Below are 25,233 nucleotides of genomic sequence, written 5' to 3' on the forward strand. Positions count from 1 at the left end.
GTATCGACCAAAAGCCCAAAGTGGAGCTGTAGCTCAAGTGATAGATTGTTAGATTTGAGCTGAAGAAGCTCAGGGACAGCACCCACGCCCTGAGTTCATGCCCTAGGACTTGCACAAAAAAAAGAAAAAAAGATTTTTTGAACATAAGTTCTTAATGTTTTTCTGAAGTATTGACATGGCAGTTAACTATGATGGGCTTTGGAGTTATCCACTGAGTCAAAATGAAGATCTGTCTTTTACTAAAGCCATGTGACCTGCGATCCTGAGCTCTTTTCTCATCTGTAAGGTAACCCAATCTAATTCCTTACAGGTTGTTAAAATAAGTACTAAATTAAATACTTTATTCAGAGGCTGGGAAGGTGTCTCAGTGGTAGAGTGCTTGCCTTGCATGCATGAGGCCTTGGGTTCAATTCCTCAGTACCACATAAGCAGAAAAAGCCAGAAGTGGTGCTGTGGCTCAAGTGGTAGAGCACTAGCCTTGAGCTGAAGAGCTGAAGAGCTGAGAGACAGTGCCCAGGCCCAGAGTTCAGACCCCAAGACTGGCAAAAACAAAACAAAACAAAACAAAAATGAAATAATGTATTCAATAAGTGGCATAATAGTCATAAGCAAGAGATGGTAATTATTTTAATGATTCCAAAGATATAATAGATTAAAAAATCTGCTTTTTAGAAGTCTTAACTTAGGAAACACATAAAGCCATTGTGATGTGTTTAGATAGTTGCATTCTTTCTAATTAGTCCTCAGTATGACAGTTGTGTTATTTATAAACTTTTTTCTGCAATTAACTGCATTTGTTCATGTAATCAGCATCTGTTTGGTGTAGGAATGGGAATCTTGAACTTTAAATACCATTCAGAGGACTCTGAGGGATTTTCTAAACAGTTGGATTTTTGTCTAATATGTTCACCAGAAATGACTCTGAAAAGAGACTCCTGCCCAACTCCTCTCACTCTTTGCCAGCCCTCCTCAGTGATATTTGTTGAGAATTCAGCAGTGATGTTGGCATTTAATGATATCTCAATGAAGTACTGAAAAAATGGAAGTAGCTGACGGGGATAAAGGTAGGAACCTGCTGTTGTGGTAGTGTTGGTCATCTTTTTCTATCAGCATTCTTGGTCCTTGCCATCCCTTTGCCTAAGAATATGTCTTCCGATTTTGGGAGAGTCCTGCCTTTCTCCAAAGTCCCTCCAAAGCCCACACTTTATTCCTTTATTTATTTATTTTGTTATTGTTGTTTTTGGTGCCAGGACCACAGCTTGAACTCAGCTGATGTCTTACTAATCTGAACCACGACACCAGTCTGTCTTTTTCTTGCTAAGTGGAGATAGATCTAAACAGAATTTTCTGCCTGGCTGGCTTTAAACGTCCATCCTCCAGGTCTCAGCCTCCTGAGTAGCTGATTATTGCCGTGAGCCACCAGCACCATCCTACATACTTTCGATGCAACTTCTCCTCATCTCAATGCCAGTCACCAAGCCTCAGGCAAGTACTCTACCATGGAGTTATACCCCTAGCCTAATACTGGGCCACACTCCTGCCCAATATATACTTAATTCTGTGGAAAGTATTTGGTAGTGATCTTCCACCATTGTTTTCCTTTGTTATGATGGTACTGGGGTTTGAGCTCAGCTCACTCAAACTTAGTAAGCAGACACTCTACCACTGAGCCATGCCTTGGGCCCTGCTTTCCCTTGACTGTTTTCAGGGAGAGTATGGTTTCCTGCCTGGATGCATGCCTGAACTACAATTACCGATTTCAGTCTTCCTGTCATTGTTAGGATCACAGACACTTGCCACTGTGTCCAGCCTCTCTGTTGAGATGGAATCTCCTAAAATTTTCTGCCCAGGCTGGGCTGGAACTGAGATCCTCTTAATTTTGGACTCTCACATTAGTGTAGGAGGATGAGCACATATTAATGTAACAGGCTATGGCTGAGAAGGGATCTCACAAACTGTGCTGCCAAGGCTGACCTCAAATTATAATCCTCCATTCTCAACTTCCCAAATAGCTAGGTTTACAGGCATGAGCCACAGCAGTGACCTGCCTCATTTTGTTCGCAACACTTACCAAAAAAAAGTTATTAACACTCAAACATAATACATTGTATATCTGAACATTGTAAGTTAAATGTATATATTGGAATATTATTTACATTCTAAGTATACACTAAATAATTTTTTAGAACAGAATGAGATAAATATAAATGAAAAAAATTCTGCATGCTATTGGATCATTTTGTCAATATTTTGTGATATAGGTATGTCATTATGTTTTTAGATTAATTTCTTGCACCCAGTAGGATTTAGTTGGATGACAACCTACGAGTCAGGTTTTAGATTTTTATTCATATTAGGATATAGTTAAATGTTGCTTAAATGAGTTACGTTGGTAAGGATGGTATTAATGAGATCACCTTCACAATCCATCTTATACTTGGGATTGCTAAGTCATTTTAATTCTTTCTCTTAAATGCCAAGGGAGAGGCACAAATGAGCTATGATACATTCTTCCCACCAATCCCAGGAAATTTGGGGGACAATGGTCAGATAAAGCAGTAACAATTTGCCCTTTAAGCTATAGACTGATGATTAAGAAATATATAGATTCTAAAGGTTAAAACCTTTGGCTGGTCTCAAAGTGAGTGACTGGATAGGATTTAGGTGTGTAAAGAGAGAAGGAATATTTCCTGACAGTATGTTTGGCTGTCTTGATTATAGTTTGCTCTTGACTTACCCATATGTTTGCATGTTTCTTCAGTGAGGTGTTCTGTTTTCCCATCATCAAGATAGCACTTTCCTTAGCACCCTTCCAACATTAATCCTTTCTCCCGCTGATTTAAACATCACCTTGCTCACTTGGATCATGGATTATTCCCTCAATTTTACTTCCTTTTTTTGTTCCTAGATTAGTGCTGATCAGTTCTCTACTCAGCCATTAAAATGATCTTCCTTTGATTTAAATTTGATCTTACTTGTCTCTGTTCTAAAATTCATTCAGTGGTTCCTCATCTCTTCGTTAGAAACTTTGAAATCTTACTAGGATGTAAAGGCCTAGTCTTTGCTGGATCCTACTTTGTTGCTTTTTTCCTTTGTTTACATTAAATGCTGTGATTATACTAAACTTCCTGCTATGCTTTCACCCCCTAATCTTGGCACTCATTTTCTCTGCCTGAAACTCTTCCCATAACTTGAATTCCATTTTTAAAATTCTTTTTCTTTTCTTTTTTTTCTGGTCCTGGGGCTTGAACTCAGGGCCTGGGTTCTGTCCCTGAGCCTCTTTGTGCTGAAGGCTATTGCTCTACCATTTGTGCCACAGGGTCACTTCTGTCTCTTTCTGTTTGTGTGGTACTGAGGAATCAAACTCAGGGCTTCATGCATGCTAGGCAAACACTCTACTACTAAGCCACATTCCCAGCCCTGAATTCCATTTACTTTATACAATATCTGCTTCATACTCTCCATTCATTCTTCTGTAATGTGATGCAAAGAGCATTGAGAGTGGAGGCCAAGGTTTAACCACTAACCTTTGCTAAGAAATCTTGTGGAAATTCTTGACCTCTTCCAGCCTTCATTATCTTTATTGCCAAAGTGTGATAATGCCCGCCTCTCTTATAATCCCATTAAGAACATCTATCGACATACTATGCACAAAAAAATTCTATAAGCATGTCAGCCAAAGATGTTTGGTGTGGCAACGTGGGTGATGACAACAAGAATGATCCACCCAAGGAAGCATTTAGCTTCACTGCTCAGGTGACCTTCCTGAACCATCCAGGCCAAATCAGTCATAAAAAGAATATAAACAGTATTTGTGTGCTTTTTATGAAAATTCACTATAGTTAACATTTTCCTTCATTCACTTAATCACTTATTTGCGTGTATGTTCTCTTTGTGGACATACATTTGAGATGAACTTGTATATATCATAGTCCTCTATTCCTACATATTTTAATCTTGCTCTCCTCAGGATAAAAATGTCCTGTTATTACATAGCCACAGTAATTACCGGCTTCAGTAAATTAATCACAATGCCATACTTTTGCTTAATCTTTGTCTATATTTCAGTCTTGACAATTGGCTCAATTCTGTCCCTGTCATTTTTTTTCTCCAGTACTAATACCAGTACATAATCATGAATTATATATAGTTGTGTATACTTGATCTCCTTTAGTCTATAATAATTTCTCGGCTTTTCATTATCTTTGTAACATTACTTTTTTTTTTTTTTGTCGGCCGTGGGGCTTGAACTCTGGGCCTGGGCGCTGTCCCTTAGCCCTTCAGCTCAAGGCGAGCACTCTACCACTTGAGCTACAGCGCCACTTCCAACATTACTATTTTTGAACAACACAAGCACCTGCTTCCCTTTAGTAGCTAGGATGACAGGTATGAGTGACTGCTGACTGGCAAATGTAGAGTTCTTGAGGGTTAAATGTGTTATTTGTTTTTGTTTTTTACAAAGTATGAGGCTCATTGTAAAAAATGCTCAGTGTTGATGACCCCATATAAACCAACTTATTATCCCAAATATACATGTAGATGTTCAATAAGCAGATATGTCTCTATATTTTTATTCTAGTTAATTTGCTAGGTGCTAGGGAAGTAATGATGAGAAGGACATAGAAAAATCACAAGAATAAAAGAAATCATGTTAATAAATATTTTTGAGGTCAATAATTCTCAATGTGGTCCCTATGTGGCAATTCTCGGAAGGCAGTTTTCAAATAATTGAAATTTTTGGCATTGAGATACAGGATATAGCAGGGGCATTGGCCTGGTTGTCTGCACACTAAGGATGTAGGGAAAAGTGCACTGGAGCATGTGGTTCTGGGAATAATTTTTTAATATTTTTGTTTACATTTTTTACCTTTTTTCTCCAGGTTAGCAGGCTTCATACCTTGAACCACAGCTTAATTACTCACTTTCTTTTTTTCTTTGTTCCTTTTTGCCAGCCTTTGGGCTTAAACTCTTCTGCCTGGGCTCTGTCCCTGAGCTTCTTTTGCTCACCACTTCAGCCACAGCACCACTTCCAGCTTTTTCTGAGTAGTTTATTATGTTTCTCGGACTTTCCTTCCTTGCATCAAACTGTGATCCGCAGAACTCAGCCTCCTGAGTATGAGTAGCTAGGATTACTGGTGTGACCGTTTGGCACCTGGCTAGGTTTTTCTTATGTTTTGGTTCTGGACCTAGGGCTTGAACACAGGGCCTGGTCAGTGTTGTTTAGTTTTTGTTTTTGATTTAAAGCTGATAGTCTATTTGAGCCAAAGCTCACTTTCTGCCTTTCTGTTGTTGTTTTTATTCTTTGTGTTAATCCCAGGGCTTCAAAGTGGCCTGGCCAGTCTCCAGTCTCCATGCTTTCTCCCACTCCGCACCCCACCCCCTCTAAGTTAGCAGGCACTACATCTTTAGCCAGTGCACTACTCTTCCTTTTTATTTTTGGTGGTTGTATTTATTTCTTTGTATTTGGCTTTTATTTATTTATTTATTTTGGCTGGTCATGGGGCTTGAACTCAGGGCCTGGGTGCTGTCCCTCAGCATTTCAGCTCCAGGTCCTCTACCATTTGAGGCACAACACCACTTCCAGCTTTTTTTTCTGCTTATGTGATGTTGAGAAATCGAACCAGGGCCTCATGCATCCAAGGCAAGCAAACACTCTACCACTGAGCCACTTTACCAGCCCTGGTTTTTATTTTTTTTATGGTGATCCTAGGGCTTGACCTGCCAGTCTTCTTGAGGTGCTGGGCTTTTCCCCCCTTCTAGGATGGAAGTTTTACAATTTGAGCCATAGCACATCTTTTTTTTCGGGGGGGGGTGGTTAATATTGTAAGGTCCGCTCCTGGATGGCAAGCAGACTCCACCCTCCTCACAGCAAAGTCTCCACCCAGTACCTGCATTACCTAGGCAACTGGGACACCTGGAAGAGGTCACATCTGCATCCACTGAGGTCACATCTGAATTTGATGTGGCCACACCTTTCTCCACCCGTACCCTAGATAAGGCCTAGCCCAGGCCCAGACGCCCTCTCTCTGCTCTCTCTGCTCTCTCTCTCTGCTCTCTCTCTGCTCTGTCTCATCTCTCTGCTCTCTCTGCTCTTTTCTATCTCTTTCCTCTCTTTCCTCTCTTTCCCAGCTCTCTCTCATTCCAAGGCCTTTCCCAGCCATGAGGAGTGCCAACCTTGCCTGGTCCCAGCAGGTCTACTGAATAAACCTACCCCTTACCTGAATACCATGTGCATGGTGCTGTTCTTACTCAGCTATCTCTTTTTTAAAACCTAACAAATATGAGATAAGTGTTCTATGGCTCTAACTACTCAACAGGCTGAGATCTGAGGACCTCAGTTGGAAGCCAGCCCAGACAGAAAAGTCCTTGTGAGACTCTTATGTCCAATTAACCACTCAAAACCCAGAAGTGGCGCTATGGCACAAATGGTAGAGCACAAGGCTCTCTGAGTACAAGAGGGTCAAGGACAGCACACAAGTCCTGAGTTCAAGCCCCACAACTGTCAAAAAATACAGAAAGGAAAAAAGTACTACAGGAAGCCAAGATGACTATACAGAGTCTTGAAAGTTGAGAACCAAGGTTCAAAGCCATCCTAGGCATGAAAATCAATGAGGCGTTTTTCACCAATTAACCAGCAACAGGTAGGAAGTAGTAGAGCTCTACCCTTGAGTAAAACTCAAGTTTAAGCCCAGGAATAGCATAAATGAAAAGAATTCTCATTTACTTTCCTGCCCAGGCTGGATTCAAACCACAAATGCTCAGATTTCAGCCATTTGAGCAGGTAGGATTATAGGTGTGAACCATATTTTTGAAATATTGAATTGGCTCTAATATTTTTGCCCTTCTTTTCACTTAATTTATTATTCTTTTTCTCTTTTTTGTAAGTTCGGGTCATCTAGCTTATTATTAGGGCTGGCCACTGTTTCTGAGGTTTTTGTTTTGAAGTTTTTTTTGTGGATTTTTTCCCGACCTGCAGGACGTCAACGAGGGCAATGAACCTAAGCGAGAAGGAATGAAGGGACAAGAGACACGAAGAATGACAGCAAGACAGGGATCCTGGTCAAGCTGCAAATTTTTATTTTTCACACAGGGGTATTTATATGCTTGGAATAAGGAAGAATTTTCATTGGCCATAGCAGCTGCAGGATTTTTGCATAGGGCAGGGTGAAAGGGTGGTGGTCATTAGCAGCTGCAGGATGTTTGCATAAGGGAGGATGAAAGGGTCGGATTTCTGAGAGTGGTTCTGTAAACTCAGCCACAAGATGTTCTGGTGAGATAGTCAAGCCTATCTTCATGTTGAGAGACTCCTTTTGGTTCCCGACAGATTTTTTTTTTTTTTGAGCTTGTTATAGTACTTGAACTCCAGGCCTGGTCATTATTCCTAATTTATTCTCAAGACTAGTAGGCTTCCCACCTCAAGACAGTCCAAATTGTGGCTCTATATGTATTTTTCTTTCTTTCTGCATTTATTTTAGGTGCTGCTCTTATGGCTTGTACTCAGGACTTGGGCATTTTTGCCGAGTTTTTGTTGTTGTTGTATTTTTATTTCTTCATTGCTGGTCCTAGGTCTTGAACATAGGGCCTTAACTTTTGCTAGTCATAAAATCAGGGCAGAGCCACTGTGTCTGAGGTTTTTCCCTTTTCTTTCTCAAGACTAGCAATCTCCATGGCTTGAGCCACAGATAAAGTTCTGGCTTTATTTATTTATTTATTTTCATTTTTCTTGCTAGGGCTTCACTCATGACATGGCCACTCTCCTGAGGCTTGAAGTCAGGGCAGGGCCACTGTGAATGAAGCATTTTTTGTATTGTTTTTTCTCAAGGCTAGCATACTGTAACAGCTTGAGCAACAGCTTCATGAATGGCTTTGTTTATATAATGTCCTCTACACCCCCCACCAGGCAAATGTTGTAAAGTTCATTTTTTGAAATAATTTCTTGTACATCTCATTGTTGCAATAGGTCTAACTGTATCCCTATTTAAACAATTTGTTTTTTCCCTTCACCTTCACAAATTACGCCAACATCAAATACAGTGAAAATGGGGGAGTTATTTATTTATTTGGTTCTGATCCTAGGGCTGGAACACAGGGAGTGGTGACTGTTCCTAAACCTGAAATCAGGGCAAGGTCACTGTGCTGGAGTCTCTCCCATGTCCTGAGCAAGGCTGGCAGGCTCTAAAACTTAAGCCACATTTCAACATCTGGCTTTGTAAAACAAATTTGGTAATTCATAAGGGTTAAGTGTCTCATGGCGGAGCTGGGAAGTGGCTCAGTGGTAAAGTGCTTGCCTTTAGCTGAAGAGCTAAGGGACACCATCCAGAGCTGGAGTTCAGGCCCCACAACCCACAAAAAAGGAAAAAGAAAAGAAAAAAAAAAGCTGAGTGCCAGTGGCTTACACCTGTAATCCTAGCTACTCAGGAGGGGGAGATCTGAGGATTGAAGTTCAAAGCCAGACTGGGAAGAAAAGTCCATGAGACAATTATCTCCACTAAATCACCAGAAAACCAGAAGTGGCCCTGTGGCTCAAGTGGTAGAGCACTAGCCTTGAGCTGAAGAGCTTAGGGACAGTGTGCAGGCCGAGTTCAAGCCCCATGACCAACCAAAAAGAAAAAAAAAAGATTCTCATGGGAAAACAGGGATATTAGCCAGGCTCTAAAATCAGAGGATGGTGGTTCAAAGCCAGCCAGGGCAGGAAAGTTGTTGAGACTCTCATCTCCAATTAATCACCAAGAGCTGGGAAGTAGAATAGTTCTAGTCTTGTGCAAAACAGCACAAGTTCAGGCCCCAGGACTAGCACACATAAAACCAAGTGTCATGGAGCTTCCTGCCCAGGTTGACTATGAACCACAATCCTAAAATTTCAGCTTCCACAGTAGCTGGGATTATAGGCATGAGCCACTACTTAAAAATATTTTATTGACTTTTCTCTTCTTCTTTTGCCTTCTTATACTATTGTTCATTTCGTGTGTGTGTTTGTGTGTGTGTGTGTGTGTGTGTGTGTGTGTGTGTGTGTGTGTGTGTATATGTGTGTCCTGGTGCTGGTTCTAGACCTTGAACTCTGGAGCCTAGCCACAGTCTCTGAATTTGTTTTTCTTTTATTTTTTATGCTGTTTCTAGGCCTTGTATTCAGGGCCTAGTCCCTGTCCCTGAGTCATTCTTTTGCTGCTGGTGGTGGTGGTCTTAGGGCTTGAACATAGGGCCTGGTCACTTCCTGGGTTTGAAACCAGGGCAGGGCCACTGTGTATGAGGGTTTTTGTTGTTTGTTTTCCCTCAAAGCAAGCAGTCTCTGTGGCTTGAGCCACACAGATCAACTTCTGGCTTCTTTTACTTTTGGCAGTTCATGGAAGATAAAAATCTCATAGAAGATAAGAGTACTGTATCAGCACCTGAAATCTGAGGATTGGGGTTGAAAGCCCAGGCAGGTAAGTCCGTAAAACTTATCTCCATTTCATCACCCAAAGAAAGGAAGTGGTAGAATGCTACCTTTAAGAAAAAAAAAATTCTATTTCAAGCCCTGGGTTCAAGACCCACACCTGATACATACTCACAAATTCCTAAGGGACTTTTCTGCCTCAGTTGCCTTGGAACCCAGATCTTCAAGTTCTGTCTTTTGTGTAGCTTGAGCTCCAGGTGTAAACCACCAATTCTCTTGGTTTTGTGCTCATCTTCCACTCTGATTTTTATTTGTGTATTTGTATTTAATTAATTAATTAGTAGTAGTCCTACCCTATGTATCTGGGCCTGGTCACTGTTATTTTGCTTTTTCATTCAAGGCTGTTGCTTTACCACTTGAACCACAGCTCTACTTCTGGCATTTTTGCTGGTTAGTTGGAGATCAGAGCCTCATGGAATTTCCTGCCCAGGTGGGCTTTTAACCACCATCCTGAGATTTCATGCTCCTAACTGGGATTACATGTCAGCCACCAAAAAGTGCCTGGCTCTCTCAATTTTAATATTCTTTTTTTTTTTTTTTTGGTTGCTCATGGGGCTTGAACTCTGGGCCTGGGCACTATCCCTCAGCTCTTCAGCTCAAGTCTAGCACTCTACCACTTGAGCCACAGCGCCACTTCCGGCTTTTTTCCTTTTTGCTATATGGTGCTGAGGAATCAAACCCAGGGCCTCATGCATGCAAGGCAAGAGCTCTACCACTGAGCCACCTTCCAAGCCCTCAATTTTAATATTCTTAATAGGCTCTTACAGTCTTTTTATTCACATGATGATGATGATGATGATGATGATGATGATGATGATGATGATGATGATGATGATGATGATGATGTGCTGGTCATAGGTTTGAAATCAGGGCATGGGTGCTGTCCATGATCTTCCAGTTGAGCCTCAGCTCAAGTCCTGGACTTTTCTCTATTTCTTTTAGCTTCTTTCTTGGTGGTTAATTTGAGAGAATTGTCTCATGAAAAAGCTTGGCACTACTCAGGAGGTTGAAATCTGAGGATTGTGGTTTCAAGCCAGTCCTGACAAGAAAGTCCAAAACACCCTTTTCCTTTTCTTTTTGTTGTTGTTGTTGTAATGACAAAGGTGAGGTGCAGTGGAGTTGCAGTTTCATTAGCAGGTAAAGAGGATGTTTGTTTTTGAGCAATGGCCTCTCAAAGTACACTGGCTCTTGACTAGGGATGGTCCACTGATGGTTAGAATGACTTGTCTTCCTTCTATGACCCTATTACCCTGGTAACCGATTGTTTACAAAGATGTGATCCTGACTCCTTAGCAACATGAGAAGGGACAATTTCATTCCTAGGTTGGGATGAAAACCAAGTGGATCCCCCCATTTGGTGTGCTGCCTCGCTCTGGGGGGCCAGGATGATAGTGCACCCTTCTGTGAAGAAGGAAAATGACTTGAACAATTCTGTACTCTTTGTTCATTTCTGACAGATGAGGGCTGTGGATATATTCATGGACTCATCCAGGGACAAGCAGGGAATTGTCTAGGATCTCCATTGTGTCTAGGAAGGAAGGGCCTCAGGTTTTGCTGCAGAGAGATGCATCCTACGGTGCGGTTGCAGCAGCCCTGGCTTGCTCCAATACCAGTGATTTCCCAGATCAGCAATATACCTGGACCCAGGAAAGGTCACCTTGTGCAGATGAAATAGCTCTCAGGACATCTATCCTGATGACCACGAAAGCCTATGCCAGTGCAAGCGATGGTGACACAATGCTGCCATGTGGCTGGGAGTATGGAAGTGGCACAGGTGTGGATTAGAGGTGTTGGGTAGCACACGTGGTGGATGCCTTCTGCTCTGCCCACCACATGACTAAAGGCAATGCTGGATTCTGTCTGAATTTAACGGGTCTGGGGGACTATGGATTTTCTGGGATGCCAAAGCTCCCAGGGGACACAGATTTAGCTGGACTAGGTGAAAGGGAGTGAAGGAAACCTCCAGAAAAAAGGAAGTCTTGATTCTCTTTAAAAGTTCCTTTAATGCTTAAATTTTAATCAAAATGGAAAATAAATGGAAAAAGTGATTCTAGATCTCAGTTTCCTGAATAGCTAGCATTACAGGTGTGACACTAGTACCCAACTCACTCTTTTGTATCTATTGAGTTTATTAGGTTCTAGACACTGTAGCAAGGAAAAAAAGAAAAGCTTTGTTTTGAAGGTCTATGCCTTTGTGTGTGGAGTTGGGGGAGGGTAGAGAATGTATACACATAAATATGTTTAAATATATGATGGAAAAAATATATTGAGAGATGTGCTAGGGAGGAATGTTAGCAGTTTGCAGTGATGTATGAGTTCAGAAAAGCCTCAGGTGGTAAATGACTTAGAAGAGATCAAGGCAGCTCATCCAGGCCCCAGAATCAGGTAGAGTCATGAGCTCGAAGTATGAGCACCTACACCCGGGCCCCCTCCCATTTCTGGAGTTCCTTCCATACAACTGGCCCCTCCCTCTCTCTGCCCAGACCCACCTGGACTCCCATCTACCTCACTTCCTTTTCCCTCAGATCCTCCTGCTACCAGGATAGTGATGGAGGTCATGTGCTCCCTATTGGGGGAAATATGGCTCCTCTAATAAACCTTGTAATAATCTTTCTCCTTTGCCTTCCTGCTTCTGCATGGTCCCCTTGCATGGATTTTTGTCTGATGCTCTTACATTGGTCGCCCTGTGGGGATAGGCACCCCAGTGGGTTTGATCCTCCCTCCACTTCGGAAGGAAGTTCAACCAGCTTCCCTGGGACCTATCCTGAGATCCTATCCGCCAGTCACCAGAGGACCACCAAGGTAACTTTCTCCTGACTGAGCGCTCTAACAGCCCATCCAACACTGCTAATTAAGTCCCACTCCAGGGTAAGTGACCTGTTTATCTGAGGTCTGCGTTTCTGATTCTGATATCTCAGTGGTAAGGCCACCTGGGCCTCTGTGACTAACCGAGCCCCCCTTTCCCCCATCAGAGCCAAACGTGGACCAAGTGCCAGGGGCCTACCTTGGCCCAAGGACCCCTCCCGCATGTCCCAAGGAATGCGCACGGACAAACATGAAGACATTCTCCACTGGCAGGGCCACCACCCCCTTTAGGAGCCAACCTGTACTGTGGAGAACACTCTAATATAGGCCCATGGCATCAGGTCCCGTACCATGGGTAGGACACTAAATTTCTTTACATTAAGGCCACCTGGGCCTTGGAGGGCTGCTGAGCCCCTTCAATCAAATTTTGCCCCAAATTTAAAACTCCACTTCTGTGAGTGCTTGGGCAGATAGCTCTGGCTCTCTCTCTCTCCCTCTCCCTCTCTCCCTCTTCCTCTTTCCCTCTCCCTCTTTCCCTCTCCCTTGCAACTGAAGGTAAAAATATGGATGAGTTTAAGTTTAAACTCCTCCTCTGTGTACTGCCTTTGCAGTTTCCCCTCCTCTGCAGTCTCCCCTGTGAGGCCCTCCCCTCTTTTGCGGCCTCCCCCACAAGGCACCCTCACTTCTGTGCCCTTCCCCATGAGGCACCCGCAGTTCTGCGGCCTCCCAGTGAGGTACACCCCTTTTTGCAGCCTCTTCTGTGAGGCCTCCTCCCCTGAAGGACATCATCTGTGAGGTCCCCACTGCTCTGCGGGACCCCTCCTCTGCCTTTGTAGTGGGGGTGGAAGCTGAAGCCCCAGTTTTGCCAGAAACAATGCATAAAGCATAAAGTGACTCCATTTAGGGTATCATCTCTTACTCTTTTCCATGGTTTTCCATGGTCAGGACTGACTTTGTCCTGGCCATTGTCTCAACATCCATTGCTGGGATAGCTTGTCCCGGTTGGCATTTACAGTTTGGACTCAAGGCCTGGGCACTGTCCCTGAGTCCTTCTGTTCCAGGCTAATGCTCTACTACTTAGAGTCACAATGCCACTTTCAGCCTTTGGCTGGATAGTCCTGGTTCTGTGCTGATTAGTAGGGAGATGGAGTTTTAGAAGGATTTTTTTTTTTTGTGCCCAGGATGGCTTTGAACTTTCTTACAAAAGCTCTTTTTATTTCCAGTTAAAGCAACAAGGAGATCAATGAGATGGAGGTTACCTATAACTTGTTCACAATTGACTAACAATTACTTGTCAGAGATTTTTAAAAGAAAGCCCAGTAGATGCTTTTAACCTGAGACTGATTGGCACTCTATGACCCACTGCCTCTGGGTAGCCTGCTTAAAGTGGCTTATAGACAACATTTAACCTATAACAAATGTACAGGCCTTTTCTTGGGCTACAGCAGCATAGCCTGTTTAACACCCTGGTTTATAAAAGCATTTTCTGTCTGGCAGAGGAATGCCTACCTATGTAGGCCTTTAGACAGATCTCAATAGGAACATAATCTCAGCTCTACAAGCTTTTCAACAGATGAATTTAACCAGCTCAAAAGTTACTGCCAATTAGGACTTTGAGGAGATACAGGGGTTTTGGGATTTACATTCTACAATCTTAGCTTTTATTACCCACTATCACAGATCTCTGGAAAGTTTTGCCCAGTTAGACCAACATGGGTGATAGGCATGTTTACAAACTTATCTTTCCATGACCTTCTGGCTTGATCAATTTTTTGGAGGACCAAGCTCAAGTAACTCAGGACCTGATACCACTTTTGTCATCCAAACATTTGTTTGTAATTGCCTCTGGATGTTTTAACATTGTCAGGGTCCCTGGAGTGCCTTTCTTATGTTGGGATAAATACATCTTTGGCACTTTCCTTGGTCAGTCACTGGACTTGAACTCAGGGTTTGAGTGCTGTCCCTCAGCTCTCCAGCTCAGGACTAGCACTTGGCCACTTTAAACTCCAAAACAACTCAGCTTTGAGCACTCTGTTGGCAGATTAGAGATGACAATCTCACAGGGACTTTAGTCTGCCTGTGCCTGGACTGGCTTCGAACTACAGATCAATGAGTTTTTTTTTTTGTTTTTTTTTTTTTTACAAACAGTCACTTTTACTCCAATTAAAAGCAACAAAGATGGTCATTGGAAGTAGTTTTATAAGCATGGTTTTACTTATTAAATTACATTTGACAAACTTGCCCTATCTTTTACTGTGGGCCTTTTGGCAACTGTTACAAAAAACTTTAAGGGCAAACTAGAATACTTTTACTTTGAAATAAACCTTTAGGAAAAATTTATCTTTTAAACTTGTCTGGGAGGCCAGCCACTCCCTACAACTTCTCAAATTTTTACAAGGGGGATGTCATTTTAAATCCTTTTTGTAAAGTTATTTTAATTTGCATTTAAATGCATCATTGAAACACTGGGCTGTATATTCTTTGCCTGTAGGCTGTCCTGTGGGCAGTGAATAGAAAGAGTGGCCATTTTTTTTTCTGCAGTCTGAGTTACCTTTAGGAATTTACCTCCAATTGTAAAATAGTATAGAAATCAATTTCTATCCTTTGCTCATAGACTCCGTATGGTCTAACTTCTGGCGATGAACATTTACAGATCCAAATATCTAATGTGGCTTGTGTTTTACCCTTAATTAACAGGCTTTTGGTCATGTGAGATGAAGCAAGGCCAGAGTCTGAGAGAGACTGTGGCATCTCCCAGCATGTATGGACTGTTGCACCTCCTGTTGGTAACCTGCAATATTTCTACATATACTGGTTAGAGACCTGGTTTACACTGGCTTTTGCAGGCTGGTGCCACTTGTTTAGGCAGCTGTGCCTGGGCCTAGTCACTCTGGTCCCTTGATCTTAATTGAAGTTGATCGGCACACAGGGGAGAAAACTAGAGAATCAAACCCTTAGCTTTAGTTTACTAGCCATGGTCAGTGTACAATAGTTAACTCTTAGCATAGATGGACATAGGAATGACATAATTCACAGCCAACTCAGTTACCAATTTCATTTACTTTGTAAAGGACATTGTCTTTTTTAAGTCCTTTTCCAAGGTCTTTTAAAACTGCCTGTTTTTTTCTTTGGCTTAGTCAGGTCACAAAGTTTTAAAGCAATTTAGATTAATTCACAGCTTCCATTGACAAAGATTTTTAGTAGGCAGAGTAACCTTGAAACCATAATCACTTACATATAGTCAAATAAGACACAGACAGAAATGTTTGTGCACAGATTATAGAGCGTGCTTAGATTTTAAAATAGACTTTTAAAGTTTTGAAATTTTAGTGGAACTACTTTTCTAATTATGATGGAACCATGTGGTCAGTTTAAAATACAAAACTTTGCCAACAAGAAACCTAGTGAACAGGAGGCAATAGGAACATACACTTGGCCTAGCATAATGGCACCACAGGACAGGGGAGGGGGAAGGGGTAGTACCAAGCTGAAGTACCAAGATGCCAATTTGGCATATCCACCACTTGCTCAATGCTAGAGAGAAGAGTAATACACTTTTGGTAATATCCATACTTGTTGGCCTTTATTTCAGGGAGTTTAGACTTAAACTCACCCATTTCCTATCTAATGAGTAGAAACAAGCAATTACTGGTTACATTCTTCCAGGGCTTAACCAAAGCGTTTAGCATATGAAATACTTGTGAAAGAGTTACAAGCAGGTAATTTTGGCAAGAGGCAGAGTTTAAGGGGAGGGGGAGAGAGAGAGAGAGCTACTTGCTCAAGCATTCTCAGAAGTGGAGTTTTAAATGTGGGGCCAAATTTAACTGATGGGGACTGAACAGCCCTCCAAGGCCAGGTGGCCTTAATGTAAAGAAATTTAGTGTCCTTCCCATGGTAAGTGACCTGAAGCCATGTGCCTAGAGTAGAGTGTCCTCTGCAGTGCAGGTTGGCTCCTAAATAGGTGGTGGCCCCACCAGTGGAGACTGTCCTTATGTTGGTCCAAGGTGGGTCCTTGGGCCATGGTAGGCCCCTAGTGGCTAATTCCAGCACTTGGCCTAAGTTTTTGGTCATATGATGAGGGTGGGGCTCAGTTAGCCCAGAAAGGCTCAGGTGGCCTTACCACTGATATTGGAATCAGAAACCCCAACCTCAGACAAACTTGTCACTTACCCTGGAGTGGGAATTAATTAGTGGGGCTGGATGGGCTGGTAGAGCACTCAGTCAGGAGAAAGTTACCTTGATGGTCCTCTGGTGACTGGAGTGAAGGATCTCAGAATAGGTCCCAGGGCAGCTGTTTGAACTCCCTTCTGAAGTGCAGGGGGAGCAAATGCACTGGAGAACCTATCCCAGTATGGAGCCACCAGTGAAAGAGGATCAGACACATCCATCCTATGGGACCATGCAGAGGCAGGCAGGCAAAGGAGAAAGATTATTACAAGGTTTATTAGAGGAGCCATATTTCCCCCAAGAGGGAGCACATGACCTCCATCATCATCCTGGTAGCAGAAGTATCTGAGAGAAAAGGAAGTGAGGTAGATGGGAGTTCAGGTGGATCTGGGTGGAGAGAGGGAGAGACCAGTTGTATGGAGGGAACTCCAGAAATGGGAGGGGGCCCAGATGAGGGTGGAGCTGAGGACCAAAGGTGAGCGATCTACAAACTGCAGTTCAAAGCCAGTCCAGGCAGAGAAAGATTATCATCTCTAACTAGCCAGCAGAGTGCCAAAAAAGCGGGCAGAGTTGCTTTGGATTCCGAAGTGGCAAAGTGCAATTCTTGCACTGGAAAGCTGAAAAACAGCACTCAGGCACTAACTTCAAGTCCAGTGACCAAGGGAAATGTCAAGGTTGCGTTTACCCTAACATAGAAAGAAGCACTCCTGGGACTTTGGCAATAATGTTTGGCTCTTCTAAAATTGATCAGAGCTGAGGTCATGGCAAGCTACTTTATAAGCATGCATAACTGGGCAAGAACTTGTCAACCATTTGTAATAGTTGGCTGTAAAAGGCTGAGGTTGTGAATTGTGGGGAATAGCTTAAATCCAAACTGCTGTGTATGTGCTTAAAACCCTAATTGGCAGTAAATTCTGGGCTGACACTAACCAAATAAATTTGTTTAAGAATAAAATATGAAATTGTTAGGACCAGATCAAAAGTAAACAGATAGGGTATTAATTAGAACAAGGAAGGAGAAAATTCAAATTTAACTGAGACAAATAAGTCCCAGGTAAGGAGAGAAACATTGGTATAAACACCAAAATAAAACAAAATTGTGGTCTGATAATTACTAAAAAGATCATTTATATCAGGATTTAGACCAAATGTTAAATTTTCGAAGATAAGGGCTTAAGTAGAGAGTTAAGCACCAGGAGCCACACTAAACATCTGTATTCCAAAGGATGGCCTTTCCCTCCTAGGCTATTTGAGGAGCTAAACAATGCTTTGGCGTATTTGGGGAGGTAATGTTTTCCTAGGATTTCAAGGTAAGACTTGTCCCACCTCCAGGCCTTGAAGCTGGGTGCAATGCCCCCATCTCCAGCCTAGATACCAGGATGTCTACAGGCGGTTGTGTGGACTCAACCACCCTATTTGCCTTGATGCAATTTGTAATCACTAACTGTTCGTTCTGCTTTTATAACTTGTTTGTCAATTACAAAACTGCCACTGAACACCTACAAGTGGAACTTCTTATGGATCTTACCTTTAAACATCCTAGACTATTTAAATCTTTTACAAACCAAAGTACTAAACAGGCTATGCTGCTATAGCCCCCCCCCCAAAGGGTCCATACAGTTATGAAAAGTTAAAAAATTATGCCTAAACTCTAGTTTGGAATAAAATGTAATTAGTAAAAAGTTGTCACCTTGACAAACTACCCCACACTATATTATAAAAGCCAGTGTACAATCAGAAAAATATTAGGAGAGTTTACTAAAGTTAGTCCCTAGGTAAAACTTCTTTAATCAACCTGTGTAGACTAATGCCAACTGTTTACACACCCATAAAACATTTAAGCTTCAATTATTAAAAAAACAAAAAAGGGGAATCCCCAAGGGAAACTTTTGCCTTAACCTTATTTACTCTAAATTTTTAAAATTTCACTCAAAGTGATCCTTTCACTAAAGCTGAAAAGCATTTTATCCCTCTAGCAGCATCTCACTATCTATTCCCATATGGTTTAAAAAATTTAATCAATGAAGACTAAGACTAATGCCCCATAAGGGAAAACAGTGTTTCTATCATTCCAGATGGATCCACTGGCAACATCTGGGTCCCTTTTTGACTCATCCGACCTCCAGAGAAGCAAAAACAACACAACACAACCGTGAGGAAGAAGATCTAGTAAGCAGCTTTGCAGACCTAAGGTTGAAGTCCGGAGGAAGCCATCATTCTTATCTTAAGAAAACCAGCTTGACCCCAGCAACATGGGGTCAGAATAAGGTGTTGACACAAGACCGAAGCCACCCTGGTCAGTACAAAAACCCCTAGAATACCTGAATATCTGTTTTGGCCATGATTGCACTGCTTGTGAATACTTCTGCAGTGGGTAGTGAACATGCATATTGGGCCTATATCACTCACCCACCATTGTTAAAATTAGTGGATTAGCTAGACCAAGGTCCAGTGGCGTACACAAATGACAGCACGTATTTTCCTCCACCATGGGATCATGCAGACCCTAATCATCCAGGTGAGGAAGGAATACCTTATATTATTTCCTTAGGATTTGAGTCTTTACCACTGTGTTTAGGGACATCACCTTGCTTACCAACCAGAAGACAGGTATGGGCATACATCTTGCCTGATGATAAAATCAACAATCATATGGGGCTATTCAGCACAATTTCCTTAAATTTTATTGGTAAGGATCATTCTTATACAAATAAGACAGGCAACCACCTAACCTAGTATGACAGGACATTAATTATTGAATTTTGTTTATGTTTCTATTCAGTGGTCTCAGTGTCAAAACCCTAGAGGAAAGATTATACAGCATAATGATAACATCTCATTTATAGATTGAGGTCCTCATGGATGTTTCATTGCCAATTATTCTGAAAAGCATGTTGGTGATTGGTATACTAATAATTCTTCTGATGGTGACGTCTATACAATGGAGTTATAAATCATGTAGAACCCATTGGCTTGCTCACCTGACATGATGGAGGCCTTGTGCCTCGTAGGCCACATATAAATTTCAGGGGACACTTAGGGCCTGAGCAGTGGCATTTATAAAACTTGCCACGCAATTTTATACAACTCAGAATTGGGTTGGTCACTTTACTAGGGCCCATGAGGCAAATTATACATTTTACAGGAACCATTCTTCTACTGTACAGGGTTGTATTAAACTTTCCTATGTACTAGCCCACAGGGACAGTGTCAATCAATGAGAACCCACGCAGCCTGGACTCTTTACATGCTTAAATCATACTATTTCTTTTTAAATGCCTTCTCAGTCTCTCCTGATATTAAGATCTCGCTTAGGGGTCTGAGTGCCTGTTAATCTCACCCGACCTTGGCAGGAGAGCCCCACTGTTGGTTTGTTGACAGGAGTCTTCCAGCAACTGCTGAAGAGAACTAGGAGATTCCTGGGTCTGAGTGTAGCTGTGATCCTTGAAATGACTGCTATCACCATGACTGCTGCGACTGCCGGAGTGGCCCTGCATTCCTCCATCCAAACCAAGGACTTTGTAGAGAAGTGGCTGGACTATCACCAGCTATAGACTCATCAGCACAATATTAAACAGGACATTGATTCCCGTCTGAACACCCTGCAACACACGGTGCAGTGGATGGGAGACCAGATAATTGATCTGCAGAAACAGCTAACCTTCAAGTGTGATTAGAGCTCAATAAACTGTGCATCACTCCTACTTGATTCAACACTTCTAACATTACTTGGCAGGGACTTCACTACCACCTGCCGGTCTTGCAAGAAAATTTGACTTGGGACATCCACTAGTTACAGCAGGAAGTCATTGAGACTTTCTTGGCACAACTCCCTGGGGTGGGATATGAAGGTCTGGCTGAGGGAATTGCATCTGTGCTAAACCAATTGGATCCTCATACCTGGTGGCACAGTTTTACCCATAGTGTTTCTACAGGATTGATTGCATTATGTCTTGTCAAGATATTGCTGTCTACATTCCAAAATAGTTTCTGCAAATCCCTTCTGCAAAGGATCTCTTGCTTATGGTTGTACTTAAAAAACAAAAAAGGGGGGAGATGTCAGAGGCATCAACCGGCATAACCCCATCTGTTGCTGTTTCCACAACGGGATCTGGGAACACGATGTGTGGTATAGGCAAGAAGGGACTACACCATGTGGGTATAGACAAAATTTATTGGAACATCACATGCTTATATACAGCACACAAGCAGGAGAAGTAAATCTTCAGTCAGGGGCAGAGAGTTAAACAGTTTTATGGGAGCACAGACAATGAGAGTTTAAACAGAAAAAGCTAATCCTTGTCAACAAAAGTGGAGCAGTTCCACTAATCAAGGTTGTAAAAGCAGGTAAAGCACAGTTGATTACACATAGGGGGGGTCTCCAGGTACTGTTCTACATGATTAAGTAGATGAAGCATGAATGGTACTTTTTGCAAACCATTACCTGAGCCTTGCACCGGGGGCAGAACCTTTGGCCAGCATGGAGGAAAGGGTGTCCCTTCCTTCCCGAGAAGAATTGGAAGTGGTCCTGTGGCTCAGGTGGTAGGGCACTTGCTTTCAGCTGAAGAGCTGAGGGACAGCGTCCAGGCCCAGAGTTCAAGCCCCACGACCAACAAAAATAAATAAATTGGAAGGAAGGAATGCATGCCTGCATGCATCCTCAGAGCACACAGGTGCTCAGATGGGGTTTTGCAGGCCTATGCCTCCAACACCCATATGAACCCCTCTCCTTTTGCTCCCGATCCAGCTCCCAGATCTTAGGCAGATTGGGTGGAAGGGGGCTGTGTCAGTCCTGGAGTTTTTCTCTGCCTCTGGCTGTGCCTGAGCAGCTGCAGGAGCCCTGGCAGCAACAACTGCTGCAGTCGCTGCTGCAAGTTTGGCCATTTGGCTCCACTCCTGCATGGTTGCCCTGACACTGGAGGAGTCTCGCTGGCTCCTTTGCTGTTTCTCACTGCACCTCCAGCCTAGGGATGAGCCCAGGAAGCTCGGCGCTGGAGCCTTTGAGGCCTGGGGGATTTGGAGGGGCTGCCCTGCCTGCAGGGTCTGGCCTGAGGAGCCTGTGCCCCAGCCATGGCTGCTTGCTGCTTCTCACTGCTGCTCAGAAGAAGCGGCGGCGGCGCTGGCCTGTAGCCGGCTTGCTTGCTCCCTCCAAGGCTCTTAGAGTTGTGTTACTGGCAGAACACTATCCCAACTGCTCTAGTACTAGTTTATTGTATTTTAAAAATAAAAGACTTCATGGGCCCCATAAGTGCTTTATAAAATATGACTGGCAGCCGCTATTTAAATAAATGTGAGAATTCGGGAGTTTTTTTTTTTTTTTTAATCTTTCTAAGTGATTTTTTTTTTGTCTGTCTTTGGACTTGAACTCTGGACCTGGGTGCTGCTGTCCCTTAGCTCTTCAGCTAAAGACTAGCACTCTACCACTTGAGCCACAGGACCACTTAGGTTTTCTGGTGGTTTATTGGAGATAAGAGTCTCATGGTCTTTCCTGCACTGGTTGGCTTTGAATCTCGATCCTCAGATCTCAGCTTCCTGAGTAGCTAGGATTACAGGCAGGAGCCACTTGCGCCCAGCTCTAAGTGATCATTTTAAAGGCTAAGCATGATAGTACCATCTACTTGGGAGGCATAGATTGAGAGGACTGCAATCCAAGACCAACCCAGGCAAAAAGTGAGATCTGATCACAATCATCAAGCTGGGCTGATTCCAATAATCTCAGCTAGATGGGAGGCTGGTCCTGGGATGGGAAGAAAACAGGATGCCCTAACTTAAAAACTAAAGTACAAAAAGGCCATGGTGTGGATTAAGAGTTAAACACCTGCCTAAGCATGAAATGCTTTGTATAAACTCTAGTACTGAGAAAAGGAGGGAGGGAGGAAAGCAGGAAGGGATATAGGGGAGGGAGAGAGATGCTATTTCATTAATTTTACATTTTTCCTAACACCATTCACTTTGAGTTTCTTTTGCTCAAGACTAGCACTCTACCACTCAAGCCTCAGGACCACTTCCAGCCTTTTCTCTTTATGTGGTACTGAGGAACCAAACCCAGGGCTTCATGTATGTGCTAGGCCAGCACTCTATTACTAAGCCACATTCCCAGTCCTTCTTTTATTTTGTAAGATGAGGTTTGGTTTTGTGTTCTTCTCTTGGCATGGAACTTAGGCTAGTCTCAACCTAACTTCTGACTCAGCCTCCTAAATTCAGAGATTGCAAACATAGACCACCATACTCAGCTCAGGATTCCTTTGAGAGAATCATCTTTTCAGAGACAGAGTTATTCTGTCTTCCTTGGATTGGATGGCCTTTTGCTTTTGGCATTGTGTTAATCCCATTTCTTGTCCTGATATATTTCTCCTTCTAGATCAATAGAAAATTTTCAGCTTCCCAACTTGAAGCCTATTGGTCTCATCCAATAATATCACAAAACTTGTGAATACCATTACCTGGCATCATGGGCATGCCAGCCAGCTAAAACTCAGCTATCAGGTGGGCTTGGGCTTCAACAATGCAGGCAATTCTCTGCATAATCTGAAAACTGTCATAGATAATGTTGGTTTATTCCATCCTGTTTTCAGCTGCTTGCCATTCTGAGCTTTGTATGTTTTTGCTTTCTTTTATTTATTTATTTATTTTTTGAGTCATAGGCCTTGATCTCTGGGCTTGGCTTGGGTGATGTCCCTGAGCTTTTCAACTCAAGGCTAGCACTCTACGACTTGAGCCACAGAGCCACTTCTGGTTTTCTGGTGGTTTATTGGAGATAGGAGTCTCACGGACTTTCCTCCCTGAGCTGGCTTTGAACCACGATCCGCAGATCTCAGACTTCTAAGTAGCTAGGATTACAGGTGTGAGCCACCTGTACCCGGCACTGACTGAATCTTGAAAAGAGAAGACAGGAATAGGTCAAGAGACACACAGTATCAAAATGGGGATGGGAGGGATCGAGAGTTCTGACTGAGCAGTGGATCCATATAAAGTCTGATCAGACTTACTCCAAACATGAAGGAACATCTTCAGTCTGGATGTGGGATGCCTATAAACATTGTCAGGGACATGAAAGGAGCAGGGTTGGGATGAAGGTTTTAGGGAGCACTGTGGGATGAAGTGTCATTAAAAACTCTCAGCTCTGGGGCTGGGAAGTTGGCTCAGTGGTAGAGCACTTGCCTTGCGTGCCTGAGGCCCTGGGTTCGATTCTTCAGCACCATATAAGCAAAATGGAAAGCCAGAAGTGGCGCTGTGGCTCAAGTGGTAGAGCACTATCCTTGAGCTGAAGAGCTGAGGGACAGGGCACAGGCCCAGAATTCAGGCCCCACAACCGGACCCTCCCCCCCAAAAAAAACCTCTCAGTTCTGACAGCACAGATGAAGTGTTTGTCTTGAGAGTCCCCTGTTGTGCTGTGGCAATGCTCTTCCTGTGTATGTCTGCCTAGAGGGGGAGGTGTTTGCTCCTCATTTGTCATTAATTCTAGAGGACAGAGGAGCCCCATGAGTCCAGTAGACAGATGCTTTCTGGCAGCTTCTCACAGTGTTTCCTCCAGGCAGCACCAGGCTCTTTACTTGCTCTGATGAGGCAGCTGCATATGGGTCTGCAGGAATTTCTTGTCAAGAAATTAGAGAGTCATTCATTCATTACTGTAGAACAAAGAGTGGCAATGCCTAACTATAGGTTGCTTTGTTATTCCAATGTGTGTGCTACTGGCACTGGCTTTTCTCTTCAGTCTGCACAGGCTCAGGACAATACTATAGTTAGCTCGGACACACCAGCTTACACCCAGCCACTACTCAGAATGTGATGTCAAAGCTACTCCTGGTAATAGATGACAAGGCTGTTTAAGTCAGAATAAGATCACAGCGGAATGCACTACGATATTTTTTTGCTCCTCTGATTTTACAGCTTCTAAGCTAGTGTTTCCTGGCTTCCTATCCTTGTGGCCTAGTATGAGAGCCATCTAGGTTGTTGCAATGCATCAGCCAGGAGAAGGGTGTCTATAGTCAGAGTATGACACAAAACATAGCATCTGTGGTGAGGTTAGACTTGGTGTTGGATTATAATTAAGCTCTTGCTGCAAAGCTGGGAACCATGGAAATGGACTGCCATTGTGAAATGAACATGGGATAATTTAGGAGACAACAAGGATCTGAGTAGCTCTCACCTGTAATCCTAGCTACTCAGGATGCTGTGATCTGAGTACTGAGGTTCAGAGACAACCTAGGCACAAATATCAGATAGTTTCTTTCTTCCAATTAACTAGCAAAAACGAACTAGAGCTGTGGCTGAAGTACTAGCCATAAGAAAAAGAGCTAAGGGTCAGCACTGAGCACATGCTAGCATGAAAAAAATGAGAAAGACATAAGAAGGGAAATTACAAGAAACTTACTGTGAACAATTAGACCTCTAATTATCTTTCTTTTCATTAGCAAGTATTGGTTGTACAAGAAGGAGGTTGTGAAGTTCCCATACATGGATACAATGTATCACAGTCATACCCACTCCATCACCTACCCAGTCTTATTTCCAGTTAACACTAAAAAGCCAGAAGCAGTGAGGTAGCTCAAGTGGAAGAGTCCCAGCCTTGAGCAAAAAACTGAAGTGACATTACCAGGTCCTGAGTTGAAGCCCTAGGACAAGGACCACCACACCCAACAAAAATAAAATATTCCATGGGAATGAATGTAGATCTTGTAACATACAACTACAGAAAATAGTAATGTCTGGCATTGAGCTCCCTTAAATTATAAATAACATGAGGAAACAAAGGTCCAAAGTCTTTTTGAATAGCATTTTATTTTCTGAGGATAACAGAATAACAAGACATTGTTATTGTCTGTTCT

The 25,233-nt window shown here is 42.9% G+C and overlaps 1 long non-coding RNA gene across 13 annotated transcripts in view; it reads left to right on the forward strand.

Moving 5' to 3' along the window:
• The window catches only part of LOC138822891 (uncharacterized), a 52,829-nt gene that overhangs the window by 22,470 nt on the left and 5,126 nt on the right, over positions 1-25,233 (forward strand). For 3 of the 13 annotated variants that reach the window (XR_011370650.1, XR_011370660.1, XR_011370649.1), the window contains 8 exons: positions 914-1,064; positions 1,251-1,485; positions 6,977-7,092; positions 9,338-9,422; positions 12,130-12,301; positions 12,406-12,593; positions 18,481-18,701; positions 19,787-20,752. This is a non-coding gene — a long non-coding RNA (uncharacterized lncRNA). Of the gene's footprint in view, positions 1-913; positions 1,065-1,250; positions 1,486-6,976; positions 7,093-9,337; positions 9,423-12,129; positions 12,302-12,405; positions 12,594-18,463; positions 18,702-19,786; positions 20,753-22,766; positions 22,892-25,233 lie in introns of all 13 variants that reach the window. The other 10 variants (XR_011370656.1, XR_011370658.1, XR_011370655.1 and 7 more) reach the window with 10 other exon arrangements.

This window comes from Dipodomys merriami, unplaced genomic scaffold, assembly GCF_024711535.1.
Source record: "Dipodomys merriami isolate MVZ:Mamm:240054 unplaced genomic scaffold, mDipMer1.0.p SCAF_1161, whole genome shotgun sequence".
Lineage (NCBI taxonomy): Eukaryota > Metazoa > Chordata > Mammalia > Rodentia > Heteromyidae > Dipodomys > Dipodomys merriami.